At 42.5% G+C, this 16,651-nt stretch overlaps 1 protein-coding gene across 2 annotated transcripts in view; it reads left to right on the top strand.

The window, feature by feature from the left end:
* The first annotated feature begins 7,119 nt into the window (after nucleotides 1-7,119).
* NCK2 (NCK adaptor protein 2) overlaps nucleotides 7,120-16,651 on the top strand; it is an 85,730-nt gene continuing 76,198 nt past the window's right edge. For both annotated transcript variants that reach the window (XM_030961542.1, XM_030961533.1), the window contains exon 1: nucleotides 7,120-7,449. The gene's annotated coding sequence lies outside the window, so the exon portion shown is untranslated. The remainder of the gene's footprint in view (nucleotides 7,450-16,651) is intronic.

Below are 16,651 nucleotides of genomic sequence, written 5' to 3'. Positions count from 1 at the left end.
AAGCTATACAGCACTTGGGTGACAGTTGAAAAACAAAGACTAGGAACACTGACTTCTGAATTATTTTTCCTGTCTCTAGACAATTCTTGTATGTAATAGAGATCAGGTAAAAGAATGGTAGTGATGCAGATCCAAGTTTACATATGCTCAGCCTGTTGTTATTGCCATGTCTTTGCAATAGCAGCTTAAAAAAGGGATTGCTTTAAAAAGCCCTACCCAAAACCAAGACAGCCCTAATTGTATTTTGAAAGCTATTTTTTCACAGCTCCTTTGTCATTATTAAAAAGTTTGTTCCTTAAAATAATTGTGATACAATCAATATTTAAAATAAATTTTACTTTATATCAGTTAACAACCCATAGCTATGATTTTGTACAGTTAAAAATTTTTTTAATCTCTGATTTAAGAATTCAGTTTTTCCAGATTTTTTAATGTAATATTTGTATTTGACCACTGATTTTTATAATGCTGTCTGGTATTCAGTTTTTCTGTTATGTATAATCATTCAGCAATTCCAATTATGACTGATGGAGTCAGGAAAATTTCACTTTCAACCATATTAAGTTCTTCACACTATTTTCTCCCAGCTAATTGTAATTTTAATTAGATTGAGCAGCAATTGATTGTACTGATGTACTATTCAATTAATTCCACAGTGATAACTGAGGTTATTTGCTGAGTGACAGCAAAATACCAGAGTACACCAAATTTCACAATAATTATGTACCAGTTCTGTTAGAAACAGTGGTCCATCATCTTGTATACTCAAATTCTGATTTTAAAGTCACACCTATTTAGGTATTTTTAATCAATTTCTCATTAGAAAATGAGGATGATGTCATTTGTTAAGTGTAGAGATCATAAGCTCTGTAACATTAAGAAGAAATTTAAAAAACTGACTATACAAAATATCTCAAATTTAAATTTTTCATCAGAGGCAGCTGGAGTCTTGGTTTATTGTTGTGTGCCCATTGTGTTTTGCCTCCCATTATTGTAGATCACATAGATACAGGGAAAATCATCTAGTGATCACACTACTTATGGTCTTGTCTTTTAATTCTGGATTGAAAAACAAAATACAGACTACACTTCTGTATTTTCTGAACCAGAAAAAAACAGATTAGACTATGACCATTGTAGATGATGTTTGATCTGCATGGATTGTACATCTGTCTAGACTGTAGACTAAAATCTCGTGCACTGCTTGGTAAGAGTCTGCATTACCCATTCAGACAGGAAATGTTGCATGAAGGTAAAATTCATGCCAGCATATAATAGCAGAAAATGACTTACACTGACTGACCTAATTCAGAATCGTCAACCTCAAACATTCAAAAATTCCATCACAACACCAATCATAGAACTAATGTAAAACCCTGATTTAAAAGCACATTGGTTTTTCTTTTATCTACAGGTTTCTAAGTTCACAGACAGCAGGCTTCCAGACCTTCCCTGGCAGTCATGAAGGACTGAAACATTGTCTTGAAGGTTGCATTTCTCAGCATAGGCTTATGCTTCTTGGGATCAGTGCTCTGAGAGATACAATACATTTTGTAAAACAATTAAAATAATTTGCATAATAGTTTTCAAAGGCAGGGCCCATGATTAGTCACCAGTTATTAGAAAATAATTGGGAAGGCTAATGGGGAGCATTTGTTTCCTTCTCTGCAGTTAACTACAGCATTGTCAGTTTGTGAAACTGACACCAGTCAGACCTTTCTAAAGGGTGAAGTCAGTCCTTTGATACGAAGTTGATAATTAAGGCTGTAGACACATAGTAGAGAGCCAAGTAGGAAGTTAAACCCTAGTCAGCGTGATGTCACAGGATTGTCATGCTGCCTTCACTCACAACCTGCAGCTGCTTTTTCAACCTCTTGGCCCAACACAGTCCCACCATCCCTCTGCTCCATTTGCCCAGGCTCTTGGGGTGACGTGATAAGGTAATGCATCTGTGGTTCTGCAGCACATCACTTTGCCACTTTTTGTGCTGCAGATCCACAGATACACTCTGCCTATCCCAGCTTGGTACAGCAACCAGACCATGGTCACTGTACCAAGATGGGTGGGCAGAGAAGAAGTCCTGTCCAGGCACACAAAAGCTGCAAGGTTGTGGCTGTGGGTCCTCAAGGAAGCTGCCATTGAACTTGGCCTATGGAATGAGCTGCCCTGCATCAGTAAACTACATACACTTGGAAAATGTTCCTCCCAAGCAAAGAAAGCACTGGTCCCTGGCTTTATACAACACATAAATTGGTAATGCAGCCTACTGGATCTCCAGGTAAGATAACTTCCTCTGTTTCTTTTCTGTTGCCTCTCCCTACACATTTTTCAGTCATGAGAGGGGAGTATCAGCTTGCAGCCCTGAGCAAAGTCCAATGTGGGCAATCCCATTTTGCTGACATAACCTACCATAGCAGTGGAATGCTATATCTGCACCACTGGCTCTGAACTGTTGCACAGCTGTGGCACATGTCAGGGGGTTGTGCTCCTCCCTTGAAATGGCTGCCCCTCATGGCTGGAAGATGCAATGCCTGTATCTCTGCACTGTGCAGAACAGCCAACTCTAGACAGAATCTGGTATTTAAGTGCAAAACGGAGATTACACAGCAGAGTCAAAACATTTAACAGCAGTATTTTGAATTTCAAAACTGTATGAAAGATCAGTTTTAACCTTTGAATAGAGTTCAAAAGATGTCCCTCAGCACACATCCACTTTTAAATAAACAGGAGAATCAAGGGCCCTGACATTTCCAAAGCCCAAAACACCAGTTTGTTTTCCTTACATAAATACTTTGAATCTCAGCAACTGTCTACAAAAGATAACGATAGAATTTGTCATAGTTAAATGTGATCTGCTGATAGATTTAGCTTGCAGTTTTACAGCACCTTTGGGGAGCTTTGGTCCATTGAATAGAAGAATTTGGATGTGTTGTGAGCTCTAAAGACACGTTCTTCCCCTCAACGTTTTTCATAAATGTCATTGAAGATGCAGCAGCCATGCAGTAAGCGAGAAAAGCAGCTGCCTTACCGTCAGGCTGAATTAGAATCATAGTGCAAATATACTTAAGTGACTCAGCAGTAACTAAGTGAGTATTTGAGATCTACTCTCCCCTGGCAGTGGTCATGTAATTCCCCTTCATCTACATGGGAATTGAACACATTTTAAGCAGAAACTAAATATGTAGTGATGTAAACCCTCCAAGATTTTTTTTTGTTTTTGAGAGAAAATACACTGACAGAAGTTTTCTGTTATCTTCTGTTACTGTTGTTTGTGTTATTAAAATGAGCATTTTTTGGCCAGGTTAGGGAGAATTAAAAGTCCCCTTTTTTCTTCCCCAAAGTGCCCAAGGTTTTTTTACCTTTCCATTTGTTACTGACACAGTAGTAACAACCCCATGTGTATAAATGGCATTTATTAGACTACTGATATCTTTAAAAGGTAGTTTTGAAATTCAGGAGTAGGGGGTTTTGAAAGAGGCTAATCACAGAATCATAGAATAAATTATGTTTTGGAAAGACTTCTCAGATCATGGAGTCCAACCTATATTAACTTAGATTAGGTATATTTTCACCCCAATGGACTAACACAGAGTGACCATACAACTTTACTGTACCTCTGAACTGGACAATGTTGTTCTCCAGATTTCCAACCTACGAGTCCCTCTGTCTCACATCCCTGCTAAAATGTCTCCCTATGGGAGTAGGTATTAACTCATACACTATATAGAGCAGCTGGTGAGAAAACCTGCTGCATCTGGAGAAAAGACCAGGTATTTGTGCAGAAGGAGCCACATCTGGGAGGTGGTTGTTGTCTCCTGCCCCTGTGTGTGTAAATATATTAGCCAGGTTTGGATCTGCATGGCTGGGATCCATTCATTCACATGCCCATCCTGTGGAAGCCACTGCTCTGCCAGGCCAGTGGGAAAGCACAAGCAGCAGCACAGAGGAGACAGAAAATGGGTAGTCATGAAAAAAGAAAGGTAGAAAAAAAAATAAGAACTATAAGCCAAAAGACATGCTATTGTTTTTTTTTAGCCTCTTGTGCAAAACATGAACATCAAGATGAATTGGCTACCATGATGTAACTGCAAAATAGGTCTATCACACAACCTCTGGGTCTGGGGTTTGCATGTAGCCCTGCCTGAAGCAGCAGTATGAGGCATGCTGTTTCTTTGCCAAAGACATAGATACATATTTCTATTACTTACCCTTTTTTTTTTTTTTTTTTAGTATGTAGTTATGCCCTTAGGCTGGGAAAAATATCTATGCTCTTCTCTCCGGTGTATATATTTTCTAAGGACAGCACCACTCTAATGCATATGCAAAAGTGCATACTTTACATATTTACTTTCTTTATACAAAAGTGTGCCTGCCACATCATGTACTGCTTTCACTTCTGTGCATATTCCCCCAAATTTATCATCTTCTCATATTTAGAATGTAATTCTCACTCAAATCACAAGCAGCCAGCTCTTCTTAATAACAGTTATTTCAGAGATAACAGCTAATTATAACATTTTAAAAAGCATACATTAATATTTCAGTAGGCTCAATGTTTTGAAATACTACTCAGGGCAACATCTTGGTTGTTTTTGCGGGGAAACCTAAGGATTCATTCAGCAAATAGGCAGTTAAAACATCCTTCAACAAACCCTTGCAAACACTTTCTACAGTGTCTTCTGTTCATCATAAGCCACATTTTGGAAAAAAACCCCAGCTTTAATAGATCACTTCTTAATGTAATTAAGTATATTTAACAACAGTATGCTTCAGAGTGCTTAAATTAGTCCTTTGCCTCAAGACAATGTATTCATCTAAATTCCTCCCTAAAACATTCTTAGTCTGTAAATCCTATTAGCATTAATCTGCTAAAGTTAGGTGTGTTTTATAATTTTTTTTCAGATACCTGGAAAGCTTTGAGAGCTATGGCTCATTCAGCAGCTTATGGTTCCTTCTGGAGGTCTAACTTAGCCTGCAAACTTTGAAGGGTTCATGCCACCTTGCCTTGGACATCCTCAACTCAACAGTGCTATAGGGAAAAGAACAAAGTGGAGCATTTATTGTAGGATGGCATTAGCAAGGGTGTGGTAAGAAGGGAGAAAACAGAGACCGAAACCTAACTGTGTACTATAAATGCAAAGGAGAGAAGGGATAATTCACCTCTCTTTTATCAATTCCACAGTGCATTTTGTTCTAGAAACAACAGAGACTTTTATCTGAAAGTCCTTGGATGACCGATCCCATTTAAATTCAGCGTAAGCCTCTGCAGGCTGGAGTGAGGCCTGACCATGCTGTGAGGCGGAGCCAGCAGGGACCCCAAATATTTTCCAGCTCTAAAAAAGCATGGTCAGATTATTGTTTCAAAAGGAAGATTAACACCTCTCTGAACTGAAATCAAACGCATGTACAAAAACCCAGGAAAGGGGATTTCTGTTCCTCCCTGAAGTGCATGCAAAGTCTTTATTGGAAGAAAGATGTGGCTGCATTTTCCTTTCAGGTTTATCTCACAGGCATGTGAAAGGCACTTGGAACTTCCCAAACCATCAATTCAGTGCTGTGAGAATTTGTAAAAGTCAACAAGGGGAAGAGGGAGTTATTTGAGGATTTCTAAACCATTTTAAGCAGGAGCATGGAAAGATTACCGAGCACACATTTTTAAATCATCATATTTCAAGCTTCTAAAATTTTTGTCCCAAGATCTCACTACTATATTAAGCTTGGTCACAGAAAACAAGACAGCAGGGCTGCTGACTTTAATTTGGATTCAGAAAGAGTAGTGTTGCCTAGCCTTGCCTCCCAAGCCATGAAATGTCTCCTGAGGAGAACCAGTACAGTTCCAGAACCAGTACTTAACACTCCAGCCTCCTCTCCCTCGAAGCTGCCATGTTGTAAAGGATTTACAATATTTTTGAGTGGCTTCCCCTTTGCCCACCCTGAGGGATGATCTTTCCCCATAGCCCAGGGAAACTACTGGGGGAAGCGTGCCAAGGGGAAAGCGCTGGGGCTGACAGCTTGACTATTCCCACTAGAGACCAGGGCCACCAGGGGGATGGGGGGCTTCTGTCCTCTGCCTTTAACCACTCGTGGAGGTCTTTCTCTTGAGTGGAGGGGCACAGTGGCTGGCAAGGGCAGGACAAACACCCAGCCACGGAGCTCTGTTTTGGAGCTGGCTTATCCCAGGGACCAGCCTGAAGTGTGTCAGGGGAGGTTTAGGTTGGACATTAGAAAAAGATTCTTCATGGGGTGGCTGGGCACTGGAACAGGCGCCCCAGGGAAGTGGTCACAGCACCAAGCCTGACAGAGTTCAAGAAGCATTTGGACGACGCTCTCAGCACATGGCGGAATTCTTGGAGTGTCCTGTGCTTGGCAAGGAGTTGGACTCGATGAACTTCTGGGTCTCTTCCAACACAGGATATCCTCTGATTCTGTGGCTTAGGGTCTTGGGGTGGCTGCCATGCCCACCATCCTCTGCCGAGGGCACAACACCTACCAGTCACCGCCCGACCGGGCCGATACACGGGGCGCTGAGGCTGAAACTTCGCCCCGGGCCGGCAGGAAAAGAAGGGCCGGGAAGAGCTACGGCTGCGGCCGCCCCGCGGCTAATGGGCGGCGGCGGAAGCGCCCCGATACCGCGGCTGGAAATTCCCCGGCGGCAGCGGCCCCGCAGTCCCGGCCCGTGGCAGCCCCAGGGCGAATCCCGGCGCACCCCTCCCCGCCCCAGGGCACTTCCCGCGGCCCAGCCCCGAACAGCGAGTGTCCCCCCCAATCCCCGGGTCTTTCAGCATTCGCCAATACTTTTCCCGGGCGCTTTGGCTCCCAGCGGGGCAGCTTCTCCGGGAGCGCCGGGTCTCACGGGGATAGAACGGGAAAGAGGTGTCAGGGTGCTCCTGCCGGGCAGGGCCCCTTTGCCCCGCCCCGCGGTCCCGGAGCGGTCCTCCCGCAGAGGGGAGGGAGCCACCCAGGCTGTCCCTGCCCGTCCTTCCTGCGCTGGGGCGGGGGAGCAGCGGCCCTCCCGGCGGGCAAGGGGGAGCCCGGAGAGCTCCTCCCGCGCGATCCCGGCAGCGGCAGCGGCAGGAAGGGCAGGGCGGGGGCGGGGGCTGTGCCTGTGCCGGGGGGGGCGGTTCGCGGAGGAGGGGCCGCCGCCGCCGCCGCCGGGCGCAGCAGGCAGAGGGAAGGCAGGGAGCGGAGCTGCCGTTGCCGCCGCCGAGGGCCGGGGCCTTGGACGCGTCCGGCGAAGAGCGCAAGAGGAGAAGGAAGGGGAAGCGGGGGGAGCCAGCCGGCCCCTCTCGGAGGACGCGGCCCGCATCCGCCCAGGGAAGGGCAGAGGGAAGCGGAGGGGGAGCGAGCGGGCGCCGCCGCCGAGGAGACAAAGAAGCGGAGCCCGCCTGGACTGGGAGCCTCCCCGCCGCCGCCGCCCGCCCCGCTCCGCTCCCCGCCGGCCGGCCGGAGGTGAGCGCGGCCGCAGGCGGGACGGGGCTGGGGCCGGGGCGGCGGCTGGGGCCCGCCGCAAACTTGTGGCGGCCGCGGCGGACGACGCGGGCAATGGGCGTCGGGAGCGGGGAAAGGCGGGTGTCACCTGTGCGGCCGAGGCTCCGCGGCCGCCCCGCGCAGGAGGGGGCCGGTACCTGCCGGAGGCGGCACGGGGGGCCCGGAGCGGGAGGAGTGTTCGTTGTGCCACGTCCAGTTGCGGGGGGGGCTCGGGGGCGGCTCCTCCTCATCCTCCCGAGTTGCTGCTCGTGTGCGTGTGACAGCCGCTGCTTTGTGCCGCCCGGCCGGGGGGCAGCGCCGGGCCGGGCCGCCACCCCCCCCGCACCCCTCGCGGGGCTCCGGTGAATGGAGGCGGCGTATCCGGAGGCCGCGGGGCAGCGCCGGGGGAAGGCGGGCAGCGCCTCCCGGCCGGAGAGCGGCGCAACCCCAAAGTTTCCCGGGCGGGAGCGGGAGCGCCGCCGCCCCGCGCGGGGACCGGCGGGCGAGCACACCGGGCTGCGGCGGGGACATCGCCCTCGGTCCGCTCAGTTCGTTTTTCTTTCCGTCACCGACTTTCGACCTCAGTAGGGCTGAGGCCGGGGATTTTCTCAAGGAGCATGGTGCGCTGTGGCCTCGGTCGATGCCGGTGTAGGTAAAGGACATAAAGGTAAAATTACGTCTCACGTAAAGATTGTTCAGTGAAGCGCATCCCTGCGTGTTTTGGGAAGAAAATTACTGAAGTTTATAAGTCTTCTCGCCCTGTTTTTAGTTAAAAATGTGCCCAGGCTAACGGCTACCCCTTGCTGGCATGGTAGGCACTTCGGCCTATCTAAGATCAGGTTGCCAGATCGGGATTCAGGTTTGTAGTTCAGGTCTGACTTGCAGCTGGCTGATCATGAAGGCTCTCGGCTCTAGTTTCTATGTTAATATCTTCCACTGTTTTTTAACAGTGAATGTGGTTCTCTGTGTGCATCAGGGTTATTCCGTGAATTCTGTGCAGTATTTCACTCGGAACTATCATGTTTTTGTAAAACAAAAGAGAAATCTTTTGTTATTTTAAAAGTTGTATGGTGACTGAAAGTCGGCAAGAATTTAAAGCATTCTTCAGCTTGAAAAGTGTTTCCTCCCGTGGAGCTTTTTTGTTTCTGAGGAACATACTGCTGCTGTTCTAGCAGCTTAACGTGGGAGAATTAGACTTCTCTTTCATGAAATGTGGTAGTGGCCTTTGTAAAAACAAATTTTCATGGCCTAACCACGCGTGGTTTGTATCATCGGGAGTTTGGACTGGTAACTTAATATGGAGGAATTTGAACGGACTCACTGGGTAGGAGATTATGAAGAATTTCTGTTTGAAAGTACTTGTTTTGCCATTGCTTTTTAGGAATCTGAAGGAGTCAGCACCACATAGATGATGTCACTGCTATTGTGTTTTCATTTTTAGGATTATAATTTCTGATGTAATGTTGTCGCTTCTCTGAAATATTGATTTCACAACTCTGGAAATCGAAAGCCTCTGTCTCACCCGAGTGTGTTAAAGAAGTTAAGCAGATCGCTTTGTCTTTGTAACTGACTTTCTTCTTGTGACTTTGACAGAAGATGTCACTTTTGGGAACAGTGAATAAATGTAGCAATAGAAGGCACCTGTACCATGAAGATCAAGGCTGTAATTAGCAAATATTTTTATATAGGCCATGAAACAGATACAGATTCATTATAATGTTAGCTCCTATTGCTGTTGTTCTGTCGTTGCAACATTAGCTGTTGCATTTGCCTCCTGCTTCTACCAGATTACATTTCCGATTGCTTTTGTGAAAAAAAAATTATACACAAAATCTCTTTTGCGATATTTTTCCAAAACTAACAGAGTTAGCCTGTGATAGTCTGAATGATCCTTTTTACTACATCTTGGCTACTGAACATATGATAAATTCAGAACTTCAGCCTTTGCCTTGTTGCATTACAGAAATGGAACTTACCTCCCCTTCCTCTCTTTTCTTCTCTATTTTCCTGGCTAGCTTCTGAAAGCTTAAGGAAAGGTGTTTGCTCTCTTCCGTGTCACCTCACATCTTCTGTTGGCTAAAGAAGAGGGACAAGGTCAGCAGTGTCTGCTTCTTTTCCAGACTTTGTTTTTTGGGTTTTTTTTGTGCCTTGTGTTGCTGTTGGTATGTTAATCCTTTGCAGTGCTCATGGCTTTCCTCGGTAGAAACTATAACGACTGGAAAAGTGATACCCAGATAGCTCTGTTTGCTGGTCCTGGTCTTGAGCAGCAGCAAAACTACCCAGAGTATCTGCGTTTTTCATGCTCCTTGAGCATAAAAGCTGCTTCCAGACTCATGGAGACAGGTGCTGTATCAATTTACTTGCAGCAGGTTTGAAATCAAAACCAAGGCATCTTTGAATGTAAAGCATAAGTTCTAGAAAAATATTTTCTGTTTGTATTGAGAGACTGATGGTTTCTAAGCTGTGGATATTCCCAAACCCCACTCCCACTGTGTTTTGAGGAAGGGAGGTTGCTGATGTGGATTTATTAGAGGTGTTTGAGGGAATTTGAAAATTGAAAGCAGGCACTGCCATGTTAGGGTTAGTTCAGTCAGCCCAGGGTGAGGTGCTGGTCGCTGGACACCCTGCTCCCCCAAAGTAGGTCATCTGGCATGTGGAAAAGGCAGACAGTTGAGGCTCTCTGCAGGAGAGCTGCTTTCTGCTTCTCATCAAATAATGAACTTAAAGGTAGTACACTTTGTCCTTGTGTTTACTAGGTATACAGAAATTTTGTAGAACAATAGTTTCCAGGGAGTGAAAGTCAGGAATTCTTGCTAGTTCCTGAAGTGAACGATGTTTACTGGGATGGGATGGTGTTTGCAGTGGGGGAAATAGTGTTGTTTTGTCATCCTGAGGTGAAGTGAGGCCTGCACTAATCATTTCACCTGTGCACCATTGTCCAGTCTTTACTACATGAGATCCTGCTATACCTTTTGAGAAGGGACTTTTCTGTTTGTTTTGCTTTGCAGATTTCTGCATGTTGGCCCTGGAATCCAAAACTTACTTCTGTTTTAGGTAGTTCCATTTTAAATTTTTTCTGCAAATTAATTAGGCCCATTAGTTTTCTCATAATAATGTAGTCAGCAGTGTTCTGCCCAATTAAACTGTTGCTCTGTTCGGTAGTGTGTAAAGTAATTCTTCAAAATTGTAAGTTTTTGTTGTTTTGGTTTTTTTTCCTTAAAGTAATCTTTTTTCCCCATCATAAGAATTCTTAATTGTTTCATAAATGCTAACGACATGAGTAAGTTGAAAGTGCATTGCAGTATGAAATATATATTTTTATATTCATTAAGTATATGTGACACAGCAAATCAATTTGTTTCTCGCTATTAATGAAGGGAGTTTATAGTTTAAACCCAACATAAATAATAACTTTGTGTGCAATGAGGTGGCCTGACAGTGTACCTTTTTTAGCTTTCATAGAGTATTGAGAATTTTAAGAATTGAGGCGCAGAGGAATAAATCTTGATTAGAGAATAGCAACCCATTGCATTTTGAGTTACTGCAGCTATACACAAAACCCTGGTGTCAAGTAAAGTTTTAGGAATACTCATGCTATGAAAAACATTTGTTAGAGTGGAAGCTCAGGCATGCTGGTATAGCCTGTATTTGTTCACAATTGTCGAAGCAAACTTTGTGGCTTAGAGGCCTTTTTGCACTGTAGGTTTGCTATGCTGGTTTTGGTCCTGATCTCATTAGCCAGTATTAATATGGTGACATGTAACTACTGTTGATTATTTGGTGGAGCAGAAAATGTGGTGAACAAGGGGCACGTGGCTGATCCCTGAATTCTCAAAAGTGTTGATTCGCTCTTACAATCATGACAAAATACAGGTGGAAAATAAAATACGGGTGTCTTTTTACCTACCCAGTTTTCCTCAATTCATATCAGTTACTGTATGCAGACTACACACAACCATAGAAACAACCATAGGAACAGACATGAAAACAGGTAGTGAGATAAACCACAGATAGAATATAGCAGAAATTTTATTAGACAAAAAAAAGGTCATATTTTACAGAATCAGGTAGCAACTTGTCTTAGGCAACCTGCTTTTTAAAATATTTAAAAAATTAATTAAATTAAATACAAACTTTGTTTCAAATAAAATCTTTTATCAGAAAACGAAATATAGTTAAGGGAGCCTGTTGTGTTTCAGCAGTTGTGCTATTTGGATAGCTGGGGCATTAATAACCAAAAATAAATGAGCAGGCCTTCAGTTTATTACTTTTTTGATAGAAAGGCAGATTTTAGCCTTCTGAGGTGTTTGAAGTTTCTACATTCCAGAAATGATCAGGGTATTTATGAGGGCCTTAATAAAGAGAAGCGACACGAGTGTGAAAGCAGGTACTGAAGTTTATGAAGCATCTGGAGGCTGTGGATGCTCTTCCTGATGCAGTCCTCTGAGCGGGTCGCATCCTCTTACAATGTGAGAAGCTGCTTTTAGCTGAGTGCTGGCTCTTGCCTGTCTTTCCCTGTGGGTTACACTGGGTCAGCTCTGTGCGAGTACAGAGGAGCCATCAGACACTGCAGGAGAACAGGAAGAGGGGTAACAAAGGCAGGTGCTTTTTGCTCCTGCTGGGGTGGGATTATTGATTCTGCTGGCAGTGCATCATTTAAAAAGTATGTGTTCTGTTTTTAAGAAAATAGACGCAAGCTCTTGGAAAAAAAAGGTCAATTTTGCTTTGGATTTAACTATATTGTTCTTATTTATATTATTTTCAAAAAGTCATTAAACACTGTCTTGTAACCTTTCCTTCAAAATAAGATTAGATCCTTGCAAGGCTGGGAAGGTTTAGAAAGGAATAGTGGTATTCATTAAGCATATAAACTATAAATGAAGTATAGTAGAATTTTCTAACTCATCCTTGTCGAATTTAAGTTGGCTGAAATAATGCTATTTGTATACCAATTAAGTATTAGTTAACTATATAGTAAAATAAACCACTTAATTCCTTCAGTCTTTTCATAGGTTTGGGAGAGAAGAGGAACACTATGTCCTGTTAAAACCTAATCTGTGTATGGAGAGTTTAACTGCTCTATATTTTTCAGAGCATTCTGGACTAATAAACATTTCAGGGAACAGTAATAAGTGAAGCCTCCTGTTTAGCAAAACCTGGCACTGATACCAAAGCAGAGTCCCAAGCATTGATCATCCTGACCTCTTGGTTTTAATGCAGTAAGAACACCCTGAGCCTACCGTGGCTGCAAGGTTTTCCCTTCCTGTTATTACAATAGCAGTGTATCCATCACACTTGTTTTCTCCCACATCTGTTGTGTGTCGGACTTGGCTCCCAGTGCCATCCTGGGCCACTGCTGTTTCAGGGGAGCTGACTTCTTAGTTGACATCCTAATGATGTTTAGGATGACGACAAGGAAAGTATTTTTCAACCTTTTAGTGCAGAAGGAGAGATACGTGGCTCTGTGATATGCTCTCGGGCTGAATTTTGATAGCTGTCATGACAACAAATGACACGTTCATTTCCCTGAATGGATGGTGTCCTTCCAGACACACGCTGAGTGATATCAAATTTGACAGGTCTTGAATGATGGCATGTCAAGGATTCTGGGTTCCACCACAGGAGACTTGGGCTGCTGCAAATGCACACTGCCACCTGGCTCAGCAAAACTTTAGGCTTTTTCCAGGTTTGAGTTCAGGGTTTTTTAGTTTGTTTTTACAAGTATCCTTTGAGTTTTCATTTTAAATAGATTTAATATTGGTTGAAAATTTAGTTGGTAATTTTAGATTGAAAATTTGTTTGCTAAATGGTAGAAGAGAAAAAAAGGTAGTTGGACCTCATCCAGTCACTTTAAAGAGGCATGTGTTTTAAATGCCTTCAGTATTTTCAGTAAAAATTTCAGCAAAACCAGAATGATAGGTTTTGAGTATTTGCTAGGTTGGAAACAAGCATTCTGTTTACTAATTTTTTTTCATTTTGTGTTAGTGCTGAACCAGCACGGTCAGTGGTGGTACAAATACTCCATGGTAGCTCAGCTGTAGAGTGCAGGGCCAGGAGCTGACACCTGTGTAGATGGGCTACAAACAGGGCCAGTCTGGCACAGATGGCTTATTTGGTTTATTTATAGGCTTGGCTGATGTTTATTTGTAAGGTTGCAGTCTCAGTTGACCAGGTGTTTCTGGTTTAACTGGACTGAAGAAGTCTTAAAAGTTGGGTAAAACTATAAAAATGCTGTTTTTTCTGTGATTTGTATTGGAATGTTAAGCTGGATTATGGTCTGTCAGTACCTAGTGCTCTGGTAACTGACTCAAATGACCTGCAAACAGCAGTTTTTCATGTGTGGTGGTGTATTTATTTATTTATAGTTATGAATTACTTCTGTTAGCAATACTGTCTGGCAATACCTGTAATATAAGTGAAATGATAACTGGTACTGTTTAGGTGTTGGGAAGAAGGTACCATGTTTGTATCTTTAATTAGTCCTTCCTACCAGAACTTGGAATTCTGTGTATGTAGCAATTTTGGAAATATAAGTGAAGACATAGAATTTTTCCCAGTGAGTATTGAAATTTTTTAAAAATCCCTGCTATTTTTTCAGTTTTGTGGTTTAAATTAAGAATGTTTTTGTTCCAGTCATAAAATAATTTGGTTATGGTATATCTTGTTTAATTGTGCTTTCCTTTAATCATTGCATGTTGAATGCAAAAAATGTAGGTGGCATTTACAGGTATAAAGACAGGTATTTTTACATCAAAAAAAGAGTGAAGCCATTTAGAGTATAAACATTCTGAGCTTTTACCTTTCCCGTCTTTCAGAAAAAAAGATTAAAAGAAAAATTGATGATCCATCACCTTCCTTTACATTTTTAGGTCTGTTGGCAGTCTTTCTGCTAGTGCTGCAGGGTAATATAGAAATAATTATATTGTGGACTATTCATAAATTCACACTGTTTTGAATTCCATTTAATTCAAATAGAGAAAGAAATTAATGCTAATATCCCAAATAATTAATGCCATAATAAAGGATCTGCCTTCCACTTGACACTAAAGAACTTATGTTCCATTACATCAAAAGACCTAAATCATTTTGAGCATTCAATATTAAAATTCTAGTTCATGAATATTAGAAATTTAATCAGATACCTCAGTGAGGACTGTGTGAATTGTGTTGGGTTTAAACACTGGTAATCACAAAGCTTGTGTTTAGTACAAGTATCAAAATATGACACATCATTTTTATGAGCTTTGAGGCTCTTAAGGGATGCATGGGGAATCATAATGAACTGAAATGTTACAGACTTCCTATGGCAGAAAACTGTTAAAGTCTGGGTAATGTCATTATTGGGACAACGTTTGTCTTCCTCCGTTAGTCTTGTCTTATAATACTCATGGTTGTATTCCTTTAGGATCTTTTCTGGTTTTGCTGACAGGAGATTCTGGATGTTTATTTTATTCAGGTATTTCTTTCACCACTCTGGAAGACACAGTGTCAAAGCTTTGCCAAAGTTTCATTCTTTGTTTTGTATCCCAATTTCTGTCTCCCTTTTTGTGGCCCTGTGAAAATGCAAGCATGGGCTCAGTACCACGAGTGGTCCTATTGGAGTGAACGTGTCTTATTTACAAAACACGAAGACGAGCCATATGCCCTTCTCTTCCAAGACAAGAACCACTGTTACATTGCGGGTCAATTCTTTCTTAGTTACACATTCTTTACTTGTCACAACTTGTATGTTGAATTATGGAACTTCTGCTGTAGTGTCACACAGCCAGCTTATTTTTAGAGACGTTCTTTTTGCCTATACATTGTGTATGACATGACTTTTCCAGCAGTCCCATAAAGTCAGTGTGGCTCCTAATAGTTTAGGATTGTTTAATGAACAGTAATACTGAGCTGTTGTAGAACAGGTGTGGATCAAGCAGTGCTTGATATAATGCCTGCTTAAGCTGATGGAAAAGGAAGTTACTCCTTCAGGGAAGAAACAAGGAATTAGTTAGTTTTGTGTTTTATTTAAAAATGTGGAAACCTAGAATTTAAAATAGAAAACCAAAATGAATGAAAACAGGAAAAAAATAGGAAAACTAAAATGTGATGCAAGAAAGGCTCTTGAATGCATTGAGGATTGTAATTCCTGTTCTGGAGGAACCCAGGTTTGAAAATTAGTATATTAATGCAGATCATGGAAATTCATAACTTTTAAAATGCTTTGCCCCCCCATGTTTTAACTGTATTAGATTGTTTAATGGTGCAGCTAGACCTGATTTCAGTGTTCTGTTATAAAAGTCTTTTCAGACTTGCTTGCCCTTGTGATTTGTCTGTTATGTTCTTCGAGATTTTTTTCCTTCTTTCCAGATAGATAATTTTAGTGGTTAAGTAGCTGGTCATTTAGATTCCTTTGAGTTAATATAAGTGATATACTTGTGGTTAAAAGAAGATACCATACATAACTGCAATCTGAATTAATGGCCATTGACTTACTCTTCTGCAGCAACGGCATACATACCATTACTGAGTGTACATAGCATTTGAAGCAGCTTGGTATTTAGTAGATTATACAGTGCTTGCTAAGCAGGTAGTAAAATTTTAAATGCTTCATTCTTCAAAAGTAGCAAGAATCAGTGAGTCATGAATGCAGGTGAGTCAAGGTGGAGTTGTGCTAGAGAGGAGGTCATTTTTCCAGTGCTGCTCCCTGGTTGGCTCTGCCTGCTTGTTGCCCACCTGACTGGTAGCAGCCCTTGTCTTGTTCCTATGCCATTTTCCTGCCACAGGCTTTTTTGAATGTGAGGGGTGTGCCTAGTTTGCAGGATGTCATGCCTGATGTTAAGCAGCTGGATTTCAGTGGATTTTTAAATTGTTGATACTGTTGTTCTAAAATTGTGGCACCTACTAGATATTAGGAAGACCCCTACAAAACACAACAGCAATCAAAACTCCAAATCTCAATATTAGTACTTGCACCTGGTATCAATGTAATTCATAGTTTTGACAGTTGTGTACATGAACCTTTAGATTTTCTTAGGGAAGGGCCATTCTATTTTATGAATCTGTAAATACTTAATTCAAGAAAATCTTCAATGTAGTTGGTGTACACCTTGATTATTGTGCCGTCCAAACTGACGGTGATCATCTGTGTCTTTGCTTTGTTAATCTCTTCCCTCTGCCTTTTCCATTGCACAGTATTTTGTAG

Source organism: Camarhynchus parvulus, chromosome 1 (genome assembly GCF_901933205.1).
Source record: "Camarhynchus parvulus chromosome 1, STF_HiC, whole genome shotgun sequence".
In the NCBI taxonomy this organism is placed as follows: domain Eukaryota; kingdom Metazoa; phylum Chordata; class Aves; order Passeriformes; family Thraupidae; genus Camarhynchus; species Camarhynchus parvulus.
This window is presented reverse-complemented; position numbering and strand designations above follow the sequence as displayed.